General features: G+C 39.4%; 1 long non-coding RNA gene across 6 annotated transcripts in view; it reads left to right on the plus strand.

Annotated features, from left to right (window-relative positions):
* Positions 1-18,991, plus strand: part of LOC110261728 (uncharacterized) — a 222,793-nt gene that overhangs the window by 151,103 nt on the left and 52,699 nt on the right. The window lies entirely within an intron of this gene.

Genomic DNA, 18,991 nt, shown 5'->3' on the forward strand with positions numbered 1-18,991 from the left:
CTTATTATAGATAATATAAGTATTAGTTAACATAGAAAGTTTGAAAAGTTAATTAAAACATGTGGAGATACAATCATATCACATTAGATTTAACAAAGTTTTCTGGCCATTAAAAAAAGTCCCTCTATATTACCAAATATAATAAAGATAGATAACTTTTTTTTGTTGAATTGTGTAATAGACAAAAAGTTCTTATGGATCTTCCTTAACGGGTAACAGAGAGGAATGAGGGTAAAGGAGAAAGCTGTAATTTTAGTTTCTCATTTCTTTGTCAGTCTTATTACATATCCATAATAGAAAACTGCAGCACCAGCAAAATATATTTCAGTTGCTGGATCTAATAAGAGCTAATGGTGAAAAAAGTAGAAATCTTAAATACACAGTGAAATTTGATGTATTCCTGACATATTTGACATATGCTTATTTATAGAATCAGAATGAAGCTTGAAAAATATTTGAATGCTAAAGGACAATGCATTTGTACTACTTTATCTCATGCCCTTATATAACCCATTCTCCCCAACCCTCCCTCCCCAACTATCTCTCTCTTTCTCTCTCTCTCTCATACACACACACACATATACACTACAGGATAATTTTCAATAATGTCCTTACTCAGTTTTCTATTAGGAAAACATTTTTCAAGTGTTTCCAATGTGTGAAGTATTGGGCTAGTTCCTAGATATGCCTTGGTGATTGATCCCAATGTACATAAAGTTTATAAACTTGTGCTCAGCATTTGCATATATGTAGTCTTATTTACTCTTCATAGCAGTCCTCTAAGGTAGGTTTTCTTCCTATGCCATGGATGAGTAACTAGTTCAACATCATTTCAACAATTAAGTGACTGTGGTCTCCCAACTCAAATATTTCTACAGATATAACAAGTTCTGAAGTCCACATTTTTCTCTTTTGATTTATTTACCATCTCACATATATAATTAAAGAGAAAGTCATTTTTTAAAACATAAAGGTTGTTCTGCTGGTTCAATTTTTAGCACTTTATATAGAAAGTATTTGGATCTATTTATCAAAACATGGCATTTGCTTTTTTCATTCATTTGTTCGTTTACTAATTTATTCTATTTTTATTAAACACTTACCAGGGACAGATTTTATAGAGAATAAAAGGAATTATAAGTTCCTAAGTTTCAGATGTTTACCATAAATAAAGTGGAGAAGTAAATAAAATATTCATAACACAGTTGTCAGTCACTGCCACCTACCCTTAAAATCTGAATTAAGATAGATTTATCTCTATTTAAAGCTTATAATGGAAACTTGCTATATTTTATTTTATTTGTTTTTTTGGCCATGAAGTGTAGATAACTTTATTTTCTTAAGCAAATAATCTCATTTTCATCTAAGACTTCATCTTTTGTCTGTTGTTTCAGTGTGAGATAACTCAATCTCTGGTTCCAACTATGAGTATACAGCGCAGATCTGGCCAATCAGAATGTTTTATTTCTGAATATATTGTCTAGCTCAGGTATAATAAAAAATGTAATTCAACTATAACCTAGGTAATTCAGTGGAACTTCTCTACAGCTATTGTGAGAGAATGGATAAGATTTACTGATGGAATCAGAAAAGAAAGAGAAGTAAAAGCAATTAAATTGGAGGAGAAGTAAAACTACCACTGTTTACAGATGTCATGATTCCATACATAGAAAATCCTGAAGATACTACCAGAAAACTGTTAGAGCTCATCAATGAATTTGGTAAATTTGCAGGATACAAAATTAATTCACTGAAATCTATTGCATTTCTATATACTAACAATGAAAGATCAGAAAGAGAAATTAGGGAAATAATTCTATGTATCATCATATCAAAAAGGATACACTACAAAACTACTAGGAAAAAAAACCTACCAATGGAGACAAAAGACCTGTACTCTGAAAACTCTAAGACACTTGTGAAAGAAATCAAAGGTGACATAAACAGATGGAAAGATATACCATGCTCTTGGAAAACCATAATTTGAAAAGATACATGTGCCCCTATTTTCATTAGGGCACTATTTACAACAGCCATGACTGGAAGCAACTTAAATGTCCATCAACAGAGGAATGGATAAAAAAAAAAGATGTGGTACATATACACAATGGAATATCATTCAGTCATAAAAAGATTGAAATAATGGCATTTGCAGCAACATGGATGGACCTAGGGATTTTCATACTGAATAAAGCAAGTCAGACAAAGACAAATGTCATAAGATATCACTTATGTGTGGAATCTAATTAAAGTGATACCAAAAAAAAACTTATTTAAAAAAATAGAAACAAACACAGATTTCAAAACCAATTTTACATTTACCATAGATGAAACCACTGGGGGGAAGGGAAGAATTGAGAGGGTGGGACTAATGCATCCATACTACTGAACCTACCTATACAGTAGGTTCTCATTAATTGTCTGTTTTGTATAAATAGGACCTGCTATGGGAACCTGCTGTATAGCATGGGAAATCTACTCAATAGTTTGTAATAACCTATGGGAAAAAAGAATGAATATATATTTATATGTATGACTAATTCATTTTGCTGTACACTTGAAACTAATACAGCATTGTAAATCAATTATACTCCAATAAAAGTAAATTAAAAAGACAAATAAACATGAGAAATGGAACAAAGGAGATTCCTCAGCCGTTTGTCACCTAGAGAATGGAGCGTGTTGTGAAGAAATGGAAAGGGAAATGGGGTGCTGGTGTCACTGTTTGCACCCTGATTTTAGCCGTGCTGAGATCAGGATCGCACATGATTTTTTAATCATTGTAATCCAGACTAGCTTTTCATTTTTTCTCCTATAATTTCCTTTATATTAACCCTTCACCCCGTGAAACCACTCGCATAAGCTTTCTGTAGTGGATGTTCAATGGGGTATGGGGAACTAATTGAGAAGGAGTATATCATGGCACCATATGGCATTTAGTTTAAAACTGTGCAGACTTCACTTTTAAAAAAAAATTTCCTGGGGTCAGTATGGCCTATTATAATGTCACATGTCTTCTCTTTCCTCTTCTTCACCAACATTCATCTTTGCTTTTTCCTACTCAAATTTTAATCTAGGCAGGGTTGCCAGATAAATATAGGTTGCCAAGTCAAATTTGAATTTAAAAAAAAAAAATAGTTTTTTGTTAAAGTGTGTCAGAGTTATTGCATAGGACATAATTATGTTAATAATATTTATTTGTTTGAAATTCAGTTTTTTTAAAAGTCTTTATTTCCATAATAGAGCAACTCTAATTCTAGTTCCATTTGTTGTTTCCATCTAGCCCTTCCTCTAAGGACCTCCCTTTTCAAAGTATTTTTCTAAATTGTTGTTTTCCTATTTTATAGATTAAAATAAATTTTAAAATCTGAAAGGAGTTCAGGGTGGAGATCAGGAATGAGGCACTCTATTCTGGGGAAGACTTGCAGAACAGGTCTTCAGATAGTTAGATATTTTCAGAAGAAGATTTTATGAGCCCAATTCTTATATTTCCTCATTATCTAGAAAAGCGCTAAAATCCTTCATGGTGATACCTCTCTTCGTGACTAGCAGCAAGCCTCTGCCAAAATGTGTGCTTGACCTCACATACCCCTTTCAGTAAAATCATATACATATAATACTGACTTTCCCTTCTATCATTTCAGAGCGGTTTCTCAGAACTGTCTGAAATGCTGTCTCCTGGGCTATAGTCCTCATTTTACCCCAAATAAAACTAAATTCACCACTCACATGTTATGCTTTTTTTTTTTTTCAGTCAACATATACATTTTAAATTAATTTCATATTTCCTTTTGTTTTCACCGTAGAAAAAACTTCTTGTAAAGTGGGGAAGCAGGTGAAGTCTACATCTAATTTCTCTTTTTTCATTTTTCCTCCTCACTGGGATGCCTTACCCCCTTCTGTACTCCCCTGCGTTCCCAAGTTACCTCCCCCCAGTATACGACATACACATAAGCTCTCCATTCAGCTGCTGTGTCCATTGTTTTTCCAGCTTCTCTCTTTGGCTGTGTCAAAAGCTGTACAGTAGAAAATTGAAAGAACACTGTAAACCGGCTATAATGGAAAAAATAAAAATGATTATATATTTAAAAAAAAGCTGTTATCAGAGACAAGATGTTTTGTAACTCTCTTCAATCAAAATCAATCAAAATGGAATCCTATCATTTCCATTCTTATGCCTAAAATTTCTCCAAAAAGATATTTATTTTATAAAATTAGTGCCTTTTCCTCAAACCTGAGGATTGCACCTGCTATTTTTAATTGGTCCAGAAGTCTGAGCATTTTCTTTTTTGTTGTTTGTTAGTTTGTCTTTTTACGGCTGCACCCACAGCATATGGAGTTTCCCAGGCTAGGTGTCGAATTTGGAGCTGTAGCCACTGGCCTAAACTACAGCCACAGCAACGTCAGATCTGAGCCCTGTCTGCAACCTACACCATAGCTCACGGTGGTTTCGGATCCTTAACCCACTGAGCAAGGCCAGGGATTGAACCTGTGTCCTCATGGATACTAGTCAGATTTGTTTCCGCTGAGCCATGATGGGAACGCCTGAACATTTTCTTTAGGCTAGTTTGGATTGATAGTAGAGTAATCAACAGTTTTGATCACCTTTGCCTTTTCTGGAGGTGGAATTCACTGGCATCCTCTTTCTGCAATCTCACACCTAAAAAATGTACATACCTGTGCACCTTTCATGTTCTCTCGTAAATCTAATCCTCTGCAGCCAGCTGAAAAAACAGACAAATACTTGATCAAAAACAAACACACAGAAACTTTCTGATCCATCATTTCTCAGGTATTTCAAAATTTTTTCTTTTTTCTTTTTTTTTTTTGGTTTTGTTTCTTATTCTGTGACTGTCTTCATGTTAAGTTTTTAGCCGAGAGTTAAATCTGGCACATTCTACATGTATACTGAGGAGTGCTCTGTGAGATATTAATGAAAGTTCTCAGAAAATGATGTTTGCAGTCTTTCACACTGTGCAATTCAGGGGACAGCATTTCATTTAAAGAGAGTGGTTTTCGTGCCTCACACTTGTCTAACGCCTTCCCTTTGATGTGTTTAGAGCGATTTACAGGTTTCTTTCTTAAGAGCTAAATATCCCTAGGAGGCAGGCAGGATACAGGTACTACAGATCAATACCTGTCTTAAAGAAAGACTTTCACATTTTCAAGGGAGACACTTACCCAGTAAGGCTTTACATTATACATTTCGAGGCGAATAAATGTGTGTGGAGAATGTGTGACAATTTCAGAGGCTTAGCTAACGAGTTTCCTATGGACGCTTTCCCCGTAAACTTTTATTTAAACATTTTTTTCTCCTTAAATCTCAATCTGTTGTGTTGTTTGTTTTAAGGCTTTTGCATTTTGTTCTTTCCAGTGACTTGAGACTGGACTGGAAGTAGACTTGGCAGCGTAACAATAATTCATCCGTGGGCATGCACTCTGCAGTAATAAATGGCACAGGTTAATCCTGTCCTGGAGACCCTGTGGAGGATGGTTCTCCATGTCAGGAACAAAGGCAGTTGGATGTGCAAATGTTGTGTCTGTGGACTTTGGGTAGTCCATTTTTGCTTAGGAGCAGATTATCTGGATTCCTTTTGAATATTCTGAGAGCTCAAAATTGGGTGTCTTCGAGATCTGTGAATGCAAAGAGTAGTTTGTGGTGTCAAGGTGACTAAAGCCCTGATTCCAGGAAGTAGCTTTGATTGGCAGTATTTTCGTGACCTTAACAATAAATAAAATAAATAGATAAATAACATCTATTTTCGACATGGCTTCCAGTTTTACTGTTGTTTCTCGTAAAGCATTTTTACACCTAGGAAATTGATATGTTACTTTCGTAAAAGCACTCTGTATCCTTCCAAAGTAAGCAAGTCTGATTATCAAAGAATCTGGCATATAGAACCTTCTTTTTTCCCCACCAAACCAGTTCACACTTCTGTGACGATTTTAGTAGTCTGAAGATTTTATCCTCTCCCTTTTACCAAAAATTCCTCTTTGAACAGCATCTTAGGAAATTTTACTTAATTAATGCCATAGACATTTATTGAATGCCTACTATATGAGAGTTGTAAGGGAAAATATGTCTTGTATTTGAAAGGGTAGGACTTAAAAAGTTATATTTTCTGTAAGAGCAACATGCACTTAAATAGGTTCAAAGAACTAATTTGGTTTACACCAAAGCAACATTGTTCAAATTGCTGCATTTGACATTGACATGCCCTATAGAAGAATGTTTTATAGGAGTCTTTATGCAGATGACTCAGAAATCATGCCAAAATGGGAGCATAAGAGATCAGAAACCAGGCTATAAATGTACTAAGACAGCACTGGGATCCACTCATCTGAGGTCAGTCCAGGGAAACTCAACACTTGTACCCATATCTCCGTACTAGTCTCAACTCAAATGAAGAGGTAAATGGTTTTCCCACATTCATTTTTTGCCCACCCATTCTCAGAAAAATGCCTGTATTTTTACAATACTAATCACTACCCCTTCTCTTCACATGATTTTTTTTTTTTTCTTTTTTCCTTTTTGTCTTTTTAGGGCTACAACTGAGGCTTATGGAGGTTCTCAGGGTAGAGATTGAATTGGAGCTGTAGCAATGCTGGATCCTTAACCCAATGAGCAAGGGTAGGAGTGAACCTGAATCCTCACGGATGTTAGGTTCCTTAACTGCTGAGCGACGAAGGGCACTCCTCCACATGATTTTTTTTTATGATCAAATAGTTTACCAGTTTATTGTTTTCTTTATCATTTTTTGTTAAAGTATGGATGACTCAATATTTACTGCTTTGTGGCAATTTCTGCTGTATAGCATAGTGACCCAGTCATACGTATATATGCTTTTTCTCACATTAAACCATTAGTATCTCTAGCTATCAATACAAGAAGTGGAATAAAAATTTAAAAATTTTATTTGAGCTCTCATTAGAACAGAAATTTTATAGAAATTGTTACCTTATGTTTTGTTTTGTTTTTTTTTTTAATTTTTTAATTTTTTATAATTTTTTTAATTTTCCCACTGTACAGCAAGGGGGTCAGGTTATCCTTACATGTATACATTACAATTACATTTTTTTACCCCACCCTTTCTTCTGTTGCAACATGAGTATCTAGACAAAGTTCTCAATGCTATTCAGCTGGATCTCCTTGTAAATCTATTCTAAGTTGTGTCTGATAAGCCCAAGCTCCCGATCCCTCCCACTCCCTCCCCCTCCCATCAGGCAGCCACAAGTCTCTTCTCCAAGTCCCTGATTTTCTTTTCTGAGGAGATGTTCATTTGTGCTGGATATTAGATTCCAGTTATAAGTGATATCATATGGTATTTGTCTTTGTCTTTCTGGCTCATTTCACTCAGGATGAGATTCTCTAGTTCCATCCATGTTGCTGCAAATGGCATTATGTCATTCTTTTTTATGGCTGAGTAGTATTCCATTGTATATATATATATATATATATATATATATATATATATACCACATCTTCCGAATCCAATCATCTGTCGATGGACATTTGGGTTGTTTCCATGTCCTGGCTATTGTGAATAGTGCTGCAATGAACATGTGGGTGCATGTGTCTCTTTTCAGTAGAGTTTTGTCCGGATAGATGCCCAAGAGTGGGATTGCAGGGTCATATGGAAGTTCTATGTATAGATTTCTAAGGTATCTCCATAGTAGCTGTACCAGTTTACATTCCCACCAACAGTGCAGGAGGGTTCCCTTTTCTCGACAGCCCCTCCAGCACTTGTTATTTGTGGATTTATGAATGATGGCCATTCTGACTGGTGTGAGATGGCCATACTATCTCATGGTAGTTTTGATTTGCATTTCTCTTATAACCAGCGATGTTGAGCATTTTTTCATGTGTTTGTTGGCCATCTGTATATCTTCTTTGGAGAAATGTCTATTCAGGTCTTTTGCCCATTTTTCCATTGATTGATTGGTTTTTTTGCTGTTGAGTTGTATAAGTTGTTTATATATTCTAGAGATTAAGCCCTTGTCAGTTGCATCATTTGAAACTGTTTTTTCCCATTCTGTAAGTTGTCTTTTTGTTTTCTTTTGGGTACCTTACGTTTTGATTCATTCATATGTTCAACCAATATTTGTTAACTTTGTAGTATGTGTCCTGGTCAGGCACTCCTCTATGACCTCAGGATATAAAGAAGAAAAAGCCATCCCCTTTGCTATAATTTTTTTACAAGAGGAGTCAGACAATCATAATATAGTTAGACATATTTTACTTTTGTAATATAATAGGTACAAGACAAAAAAATCAAGTTTATTATTTTATTTATTAGGTACATATCTACTAAGGGTACATTACTTTAGGCTCTGTTCCATACTGAATGACGAAGAATAGCCTCTTTAAATCTTTTATGTCTAGCATGTGTACTAGAACTTATAGACATCCAATTACTATCTAATGAAATTAATCTTTTCATGAGTTCACAAGAAAGGAAGAATGTTATTGCTTTGTGGGTTGAGGAATTGCTTCTTTTGTCAAATATTGAGAACTTTGTATTAATTTATTAAGTCATTCGTTTAAAAAAATCAATGACTCCATATTTAGGAAATAAGAAGTGGCTAACTATTTCAAATACTGCTGAGAAAGATGAAGATTGAAAAGTATCCGTTAGATAAGATAGTTTAGGGACTTGTGATCTTCACAAGAACAAATTCAGTGGTGTTGTGAAGGTAGGAATCATGTTGGAATGAAACGTTTTTGGTAACAGTAGTAATTGCACATTCATTAGCTTGATGAAAGTACAGAAAGTGAGACAAAACCAAATATTGATGAGGATATAGAGACATTAGAATTTCCCTACATTGATATTAGGAGTATAAATTGGCACAACAATTTCAGTCTATCTATGCACACATATCAAATCCAAATGTTCCATTTCAGAATATAAACCCTAGAAATCTTTCAAACATATTCCTAGGGAAAATGTATATCAATATTTATTGAAAAATCATTTTTATAAAATGTTAACAAAAATACCTCTCAAAATATGCCATTTAGCTAAAGAGGTAAGTTTCAGAATTATTTATATTGAGCTTTAAAAACATACAAAATAGAGGAGGACAAGATGGCGGAGGAGTAGGGGGACACGCTCGCCCTCTCCCACAAACACAACAAAAAAAGCACATCTACAGAAGAAATGACTCGCACAGAACAACAACCAATCGCTGGCAGAGGAACCTAAACTCCAATAACGGCAAGAAGTTCGTGACATTATTGGGCAGAACGGGAGAAAAGAGGAGAGTGAGAGAAGGTGAATCCGAGCGGGATGGGCGCTCCCCAAAGGGAACTGCGGAGGAGAAAGGGATCCCGCACCCTGGAAAGTCTCCTACCGGGGGAAAGATCAAACGAACCGGAGGAATCTCCAGATGCAGAGAAGAGTGTAGCAGTAAGTCGGAGTACGGAAAAACGATCAAGAACCCAACGGACCATCTGAACTACGGGCACAGTCACCAAAAATTGAGACGCCTGGGTGGGGGCTGGGCACCGAATCCTCGGCTCCAGAGGTTAGTCCCCGGGAAAGGGCCGGGGGACGCCTGGGTGGGGGCTGGGCACCGAGACCTCAGCTCTGAAGGTTGGTCCCCGAGAGGGGGCCGGGGGACGCCTGGGTTGGGGCTGGGCACTGAGACCTCGCCTCCGAAGGTTAGTCCCCAAGAAAGGGCCGGGGGACGCCTGGGGGGGGGGGGCTGGGCACCGAGACCTCGGCTCCAGAGATTAGTCCCCGGGCTAGGGGGGCGGGGAAGAGCGGAAACTGCTTGGGAGGTCTCTAAACCATTTGACGGGGCAGAGACTGCCTGGGAGACTAGAAAACAAAGCTGTCGCAGAGGAAGGGAGCAATACTCTAGGGGCGGGGAAGTGGAAAGCCGCCTCAGAGGGAACCTGGGAGAAGAGCCTGGTCTGCGCCCGTGCTGGGGAGGGGAGAGAAGAAGGGGTGGGTCCCCATAGAATACCCCCCACGCCACAGCAAGCTTACAGGCCCGCTAGCTAGCAGAAAGCTGTGCTTCCCAGTGCATTCCCTCCCCCCACCCCCGCCACCCCCTACGCTCTCGCCGAACCTGGGGCTGCCTGCCATCCAGGAGGGCTGGCCTCAACAATTGCCTGAAGCCTACCACCGCAGGGGCTCTCCCTGCACAGGCCTGCTTGCCCTTTGGAGGGGCTACACTTCCACAGAGCAGCACCAAACACCACCAGCCCCCTAGAAAAGGCCTGCAGCCCAGAAAAGCTAGAACAAGCCTAGCCAGGCCGTGAATAGATCGACCTAATTCTCCGACGGTTTTTCTGAGACGGGCTCCCCCGGGGAGGAGCCTCTTGAGTCTCCAAGGGCCTTGCTACATGCCCAAGACCCCAGGGGGTGCTAAGACCTAGTGGACCAGCTGCATAGGACTGCCAGCTCCAGGCAGGACCCCCTGCAGCCCAGAAAAGCTGCAACAAGCCTGGCCGAATTGGGAAAAGATCTCAGACGGTCTTTCTGAGTCGGGCTGTCCTGGGGAGGAGCCTCTTGAGTCTCCAAGGGCCCTGCTACCCGCCCAAGACCCCAAGGGGTGCTGAGACCTAGTGGACCAGCTGCATAGGACTGCCAGCTCCAGGCAGGACCCCCTGCAGCCCAGAAAAGCTGCAACAAGCCTGACCGAATCGGGAAAAGATCTCAGACGGTCTTTCTGAGTCGGGCTGTTCTGGGGAGGAGCCTCTTGAGCCTCCAAGGGCCCTGCTACCCGCCCAAGACCCCAGGGGGTGCTGAGACCTAGTGGACCAGCTGCATAGGACTGCCAGCTCCAGGCAGGACCCCCTGCAGCCCAGAAAAGCTGCAACAAGCCTGGCCGACTTGGGAAAAGATCTCAGACGGTCTTTCGGAGTCGGGCTGTCCTGGGGAGGAGCCTCTTGAGCCTCCAAGGGCCCTGCTACCCGCCCAAGACCCCAGGGGGTGCTGAGACCTAGTGGACCAGCTGCATAGGACTGCCAGCTCCAGGCAGGACCCCCTGCAGCCCAGAAAAGCTGCAACAAGCCTGGCCGAATCGGGAAAAGATCTCAAACGGTCTTTCTGAATCGGGCTGCCCTGGGGAGGAGCCTCTTGAGTCTCCAAGGGCCCTGCTACCCGCCCAAGACCCCAAGGGGTGCTGAGACCTAGTGGACCAGCTGCATAGGACTGCCAGCTCCAGGCAGGACCCCCTGCAGCCCAGAAAAGCTGCAACAAGCCTGGCCGACTTGGGAAAAGATCTCAGACGGTCTTTCTGAGTCGGGCTGTTCTGGGGAGGAGCCTCTTGAGTCTCCAAAGGCCCTGCTACCCGCCCAAGACCCCAAGGGGTGCTGAGACCTAGTGGACCAGCTGCATAGGACTGCCAGCTCCAGGCAGGACCCCCTGCAGCCCAGAAAAGCTGCAACAAGCCTGGCCGAATCGGGAAAAGATCTCAGACGGTCTTTCTGAATCGGGCTGCCCTGGGGAGGAGCCTCTTGAGTCTCCAAGGGCCCTGCTACCCGCCCAAGACCCCAGGGGGTGCTGAGAACCAAGTGAAATCTGCTACCATCGTGGGGTGGACCTCCCAGTCCTGTCTGCCCTCAGGAAGTCCTCCTTTGCTTCAAAGAAACACTGTTAGTCCCATCAACACTCCAGAAAAGCCACACTGCCTCAAAAAAAGATTGACCAACAACGACAGCCCTCAGGAAATATTCCAGGGCAGTGACAAGGCAAACACTACCCGATAACGGAGAGTACAACTCCCTCAGGAGAAAGAAGACAACAAGCAAGATGAAGAAGCTGAGAAACCACCCCCAGTCAAACCAACAGGAGAACTCACCTAAAACAGTCAACAATGAAACTGATCTCTGCAGTCTGACAGACCTGGAGTTCAAAAGAGAAATAGTGAAAATACTGAAGGAATTAAGAGAAGATATGAACAGCAATGCAGATACCCTCAGAAAGGAGCTAGAAAATATAAGGAGGAGCCAAGAAAAACTAGAACATTCATTTGCAGAGATGCAAACTGAACTAGGGGCAGTAAAAACCAGAATGAATAATGCAGAAGAACGAATCAGTGATATGGAAGATAGAATAATGGAAATCACTCAATCTGGTCAACAGACAGAAAACCGAATCAAAAAACTGGAAAGCAATATAAGAGACCTATGGGATAATATAAAACGGGCCAATCTACGCATAATAGGAATTCCAGAAGGAGTAGAAAAAGATAAGGGAATGGAAAATATATTTGAAGAAATTATCGCTGGAAACTTCCCAAATCTAAAGGATACTGGATTCAAGATACAAGAAGCACAGAGGGCCCCAAACAAACTGAACCCAAACAGACCCACACCAAGACACATCATAATAAAAATGGCAAAAGTTAGTGATAAAGAGAGGATCCTAAAGGCAGCAAGAGAAAAACAGAATGTTACCTACAAGGGAACCCCCATAAGAATATCAGCTGATTTCTCTACAGAAACACTACAGGCCAGGAGGGAATGGCAAGAGATATTTAAAGTGCTCAAAGGAAAAAATATGCAACCTAGAATACTTTATCCAGCAAGAATATCATTTAAAATAGAAGGGGAAATAAAAATTTTTCCCAACAAACAAAAACTTAAAGAATACAGCAACACAAAACCCAGGTTAAAGGAAATATTGAAAGGGCTTCTCTAAACCAAAAAGAAAGGAAGGAAAGGGAAGAAAAAAGAAAAGAAAAAAAAAAAAAAAAAAAGAAGAAGAAGAAGAGGAAGAACTAGGACTGAGGAAGATACAATCAGAGAGTAGTCACTCAAATAAGCCAGCATACAGATTTAATCATGAACATGCTTCAAACAAAATAAAATTAAAAAGAAAAAAATAAAAGAGTCATCAAAACCATAAAATGTGGGCAAGGGATGTTAGGAGGTAAATAATCCTTTTTGTTTGTATGTATGTCTCTCTTCTTAATTTTAATATAATAATGAAGTGTTTGAACTTACAGGACCATCAGGCTAAAACACACAATTATGGGAAGGGGTTAGCATACTTAAAAAACAGGGCAACCACAAGCCAAAACCAAATATTGCATTTGCAAAAAATGAAAAAAAAAAATACACTCAAGCAGATAATAACAGGAGACCATCCAACCAAAAAAAAAAAAAAAAAAAAAAAAAAGAAAGGAAGAATGGAGAACCATAGAATCAACTGGAACACGAGGTTCAAATGGCAATAAATAATCATCTATCAATTATCACCTTAAATGTCAATGGACTGAATGCCCCAATCAAAAGACACAGAATGGCTGAGTGGATAAAACGGCAAAAACCTTCAATATGCTGCCTACAAGAAACTCACCTTAGGACAAAGGATACATATAGATTGAAAGTGAAAGGCTGGGGAAAAGTATTTCATGCCAATAGACATGACAGAAAAGCAGGAGTTGCAACGCTCATATCAGACAAAATAGACTTTAAAACAAAAGACATAAAGAAAGACAAAGAAGGACACTATTTAATGATTAAGGGATCCATCCAAGGAGAGGATGTTACTATCATCAACATATATGCCCCAAACATAGGAGCACCCAGATACATACAACAAATATTAACAGACATAAAGGGAGATATTGATGAGAATACAATCATAGTAGGAGACCTAAATACCCCCCTCACATCAATGGACAGATCCTCTAGACAGAAAACCAATAAAGCAACAGAGATCCTAAAGGAAACAATAGAAAAGTTAGACTTAATTGATATCTTCAGGACACTACATCCAAAAAAATCAAAATACACATTCTTCTCAAATGCTCATGGAACATTCTCAAGAATCGACCACATATTGGGACATAAAGCGAATCTCAATAAATTTAGGAGCATAGAAATTATCTCAAGTATCTTCTCTGACCACAATGCCATGAAATTAGAAATCAACCATGGGAAAAGGAAAGAGAAAAAACCTACTCCATGGAGACTAAACAACATGCTACTAAAAAACCAATGGGTCAATGAGGAAATCAAGAAGGAAATTAAAAACTATCTTGAAACAAATGATAATGAAGACACAACCTCTCAAAATCTATGGGATGCTGCGAAAGCAGTGCTCAGAGGGAAATTTATAGCAATCCAGGCCTTTCTCAAAAAAGAAGAAAGATCCCAAATTGACAACTTAACCCTCCACCTAAATGAATTAGAAAAAGAAGAACAAAGAAGTCCTAAAGTCAGCAGAAGGAAGGAAATTGTAAAGATCAAAGAAGAAATCAATAAAATAGAGACTCAAAAAACAGTAGAGAAAATTAATAAAACCAAGAGCTGGTTCTTTGAAAAGGTGAACAAAATTGATAAACCCCTGGCCAGACTCACTAAAAAGAGGAGAGAAAGAACCCAAATCACCAAAATTATAAATGAAAAAGGAGAAATCACAACAGATACAGCAGAAATACAAAAAACCATAAGAGAATACTATGAACAACTATATGGCAATAAGTTTGACAATCTGGAAGAAATGGACAATTTTCTAGAATCTTACAGCCTGCCAAAACTGAATCAAGCAGAAACAGACCAACTGAACAGACCAATCACTAGAAATGAAATTGAAGAGGTCATAAAATCACTCCCTACAAATAAAAGCCCAGGACCAGATGGCTTCACAGGTGAATTCTATCAAACATATAAAGAGGAATTGGTGCCCATCCTCCTTAAACTCTTTCAAAAGGTTGAAGAAGAAGGAATACTCCCAAAGACATTCTATGAGGCCACCATCACCCTCATTCCAAAACCAGGCAGAGATACCACCAAAAAAGAAAACTATCGCCCAATATCATTGATGAATATAGATGCAAAAATTCTCAACAAAATCTTAGCCAACCGAATCCAACAACATATCAAAAAAATTATACACCATGACCAGGTTGGGTTCATCCCAGGTTCACAAGGATGGTTCAACATACGCAAATCAATCAACCTCATACACCACATTAACAAAAAAAAAGTCAAAAATCATATGATCATCTCAATAGATGCAGAAAAAGCATTTGACAAAGTTCAACATCCATTCATGATCAAGACCCTCGCCAAAGTGGGTATAGAGGGAACATTCCTGAATATAATCAAAGCCATTTATGATAAACCCACAGCAAATATAATCCTCAATGGGGAAAAACTGAAAGCCTTCTCACTCAAATCTGGAACAAGACAGGGATGCCCACTCTCACCACTGCTCTTCAACATCGTTTTGGAAGTCTTAGCCACAGCAATTAGACAAACAAAAGAAATCAAAGGCATCCATATAGGAAGAGAAGAGATCAAACTGTCACTGTATGCAGATGACATGATTCTATACCTAGAAAACCCTAAGGACTCAACCCCAAAACTCCTTGAACTGATTAATAAATTCAGCAAAGTGGCAGGATATAAGATTAACATTCAGAAGTCAGTTGCATTTCTGTATACCAGCAATGAAGCATTAGAAAAGGAATACAAAAATACGATACCTTTTAAAATTGTACCTCACAAAATCAAATACCTCGGAATACACCTAACCAAAGAGGTAAAGGACCTATATGCCGAGAACTATAAAACCTTAATCAAAGAAATCAAAGAAGATGTAAAAAAATGGAAAGATATTCCATGTTCCTGGATTGGAAAAATCAATATTGTGAAAATGGCCATCCTACCCAAAGCAATCTACAGATTCAATGCAATCCCTATCAAATTACCCATGACATTTTTCACAGAACTAGAACAAACAATCCAAACATTTATATGGAACCACAAAAGACCGAGAATCGCCAAAGCAATCCCGAGAAACAAAAACCAAGCAGGAGGCATCACTCTCCCAGACTTCAAGAAATACTACAAAGCCACAGTCATCAAAACAGTGTGGTACTGGTATCAAAACAGACAGACAGACCAATGGAACAGAATAGAGAATCTGGAAATTAACCCTGACACCTATGGTCAATTAATCTTTGACAAGGGAGGCAAGAACATCAAATGGGAAAAGGAAAGTCTATTCAGCAAGCATTGCTGGGAAACCTGGACAGCAGCATGCAAAGCAATGAAACTAGAACACACCCTCACACCATGCACAAAAATAAACTCCAAATGGCTGAAAGACTTAAATATACGACAGGACACCATCAAACTCCTAGAAGAAAACATAGGCAAAACACTCTCTGACATCAACATCATGAATATTTTCTCAGGTCAGTCTCCCAAAGCAATAGAAATTAGAGCAAAAATAAACCCATGGGACCTCATCAAACTGAAAAGCTTTTGCACAGCAAAGGAAACCCAAAAGAAAACAAAAAGACAACTTACAGAATGGGAGAAAATAGTTTCAAATGATGCAACTGACAAGGGCTTAATCTCTAGAATATACAAGCAACTTATACAACTCAACAGCAAAAAAACCAATCAATCAATGGAAAAATGGGCAAAAGACCTGAATAGACATTTCTCCAAGGAAGATATACAGATGGCCAACAAACACATGAAAAAATGCTCAACATCGCTGATTATAAGAGAAATGCAAATCAAAACTACCATGAGATACCACCTCACACCAGTCAGAATGGCCATCATTAATAAATCCACAAATAACAAGTGCTGGAGGGGGTGTGGAGAAAAGGGAACCCTCCTGCACTGTTGGTGGGAATGTCAACTGGTACAGCCACTATGGAGAACAGTTTGGAGATACCTCAGAAATCTATACATAGAACTTCCATATGACCCTGCAATCCCACTCTTGGGCATCTATCCGGACAAAGCTCTACTTAAAAGAGACACATGCACCCGCATGTTCATTGCAGCACTATTCACAATAGCCAGGACATGGAAACAATCCAAATGTCCATTGACAGATGATTGGATTCGGAAGAGGTGGTATATATACACGATGGAATACTACTCAGCCATAAAAAAGGATGACATCATGCCATTTGCAGCAACATGGATGGAACTAGAGAATCTCATACTGAGTGAAATGAGCCAGAAAGACAAAGACAAATACCATATGACATCACTTATAACTGGAATCTAATATCCAGCACAAATGAACATCTCCTCAGAAAAGAAAATCAATCATGGACTTGGAGAAGAGACTTGTGGTTGCCTGATGGGAGGGGGAGGGAGTGGGAGGGATCGGGAGCTTGGGCTTATCAGTCACAATGTAGAATAGATTTACAAGGAGATCCCGCTGAATAGCATTGAGAACTATGTCTAGATACTCATGTTGCAACAGAAGAAATGGTGGGGGAAAAACTGTAATTGTAATGTATACATGTAAGGATAACCTGACCCCCTTGCTGTACAGTGGGAAAATAAAATTAAAAAAAAAAAAAAAAAAAAAAAAAAAAAAAACCTACAAAATAGATGCGTACATAGTAACAGGGTGCAAACAGGTATAAATGCACTAATATCAATCTTAGGAATAGTCCTACAGGAGGAAAGAATGAGAGAGGAATATAGGAGAACAAGAGATTTTACTGTGTGTGAAGTATTTTGAAAAAAGGAAAGAAAGATTGAAGGAAAGAGGAGAAAGGGAAAGAGAAAGAAAAGAAAGAATTAAAAAAGAAATTGTGATAAAAATGTTAAGATCTGTTAAAACTAGAAAGTTGAGAGTTAAGTTTTATTTGAGATGAAATTAGAATTTAAGCCTGGGAGACCTGAGGAGGTGAGGGGGGAAGCTAGGATGTATGAGTTTTTTCTACAATGGGGAGTTAGTAGGAAACAAAAGATTTACAGATAGCCAGGTTTACAGAAAACCATTTCTATGGGAGGATTTGGGCTTACTGGAATCACTCCTTTGATATGCTTCCCTGAGTTCCCTCAGGGCTCATTGGCCCACCCCGGGAGTGGCTGTTCTCACAGGTGACCATAATGTCTTTTGTTTTGCCCACTAACTACAGCCCAGGAGGCATTATTTCAGAGCTATTGGGTAGCTCTAAAATACTGCCTCAAAGAGGAAAGGGGTACTATCAAGATCTAAGTCATAAAGGAGAAGGGGGAGGTACATGCAGCCATGCACACATTTTACAGAAGTTTTCTCCTGGTCTCATGAAGGTTACTACTAGTCACAAACATGTCATCACTGATGGATTTTAGTGTTTTTCTAAATATGAGAAGATGCAAGAATTGGGCTTATAAAATCTTCTCCTGAAAATATCCAACTATCTGAAGGCGCGTTCTTCCGGTTTTCCCAGAGCAGAGTATGTCACTCCTGGTCTCCACCCTGAGCTCCATTCGGGGTGCTGAAGGTTGGCAGTTGCAATGGCTCATGTTCTACTCCATGTAGAGGCTGATGGCAAGTGCCAAACTTTAGTTCACAATACACGCTTGCACGCACACACTCGTACATTGTCCTATTATATGTATGTATTCAGACAAATGTCAAATATATATGTATATTATCTTATACACATGTATGCCATTCTCTTATTTTATAACTTTACTATATATGTGAAATACTTTATTGCAAAAAAACAATGGAGATGAAAAACCAGAGACAACATGTGTAGACAGTATCTCACACCTGGGACCCAGCGTGACCAGAGATGATAAGGGAGACCAGAGATGATAAGGGAGACACAGCATTAAAGGAGCAAGACGAATGTGTCAAAAAGGAGGGGATTCATGCTCTGTAGATAATCAGTTTCTGGGAAAATATCTACCCCTCTGGTCATGACGAAACTGACACACTAACAGCCTGAACCTAGCCAGAACACAGACTCGGACTTGAACCTGCGTGTAGGCACTCGAACCCAGTCTAAACACAGACTGGGACTTAAACCCATGGTTTTAAATTAGAATCACTCATCTGGTGTCTGGACTCACTGAGGTTCAGGTTCTTCATGCCTCTGCGCAGAAGGAACTCCGAAAGAGACAAAGTGATAGGCAAGAAACAGATTTATTAAGATAGGACACTGGTGACAGATGCAAGCAGGCAGGGAAGGAGGCTCTGCCTTGAGGATTAGGTGGGCTACAGTTTTATCATCCAAGGGGAGTGGGGGTCCGAAAATACCGCCCCTT

This window comes from Sus scrofa, chromosome 7 (assembly GCF_054392235.1).
Source record: "Sus scrofa isolate SSC_HxYL_T2T_F1_AM1 chromosome 7, Sscrofa_HxYL_maternal_Yorkshire_Landrace_v2.0, whole genome shotgun sequence".
NCBI lineage: Eukaryota > Metazoa > Chordata > Mammalia > Artiodactyla > Suidae > Sus > Sus scrofa.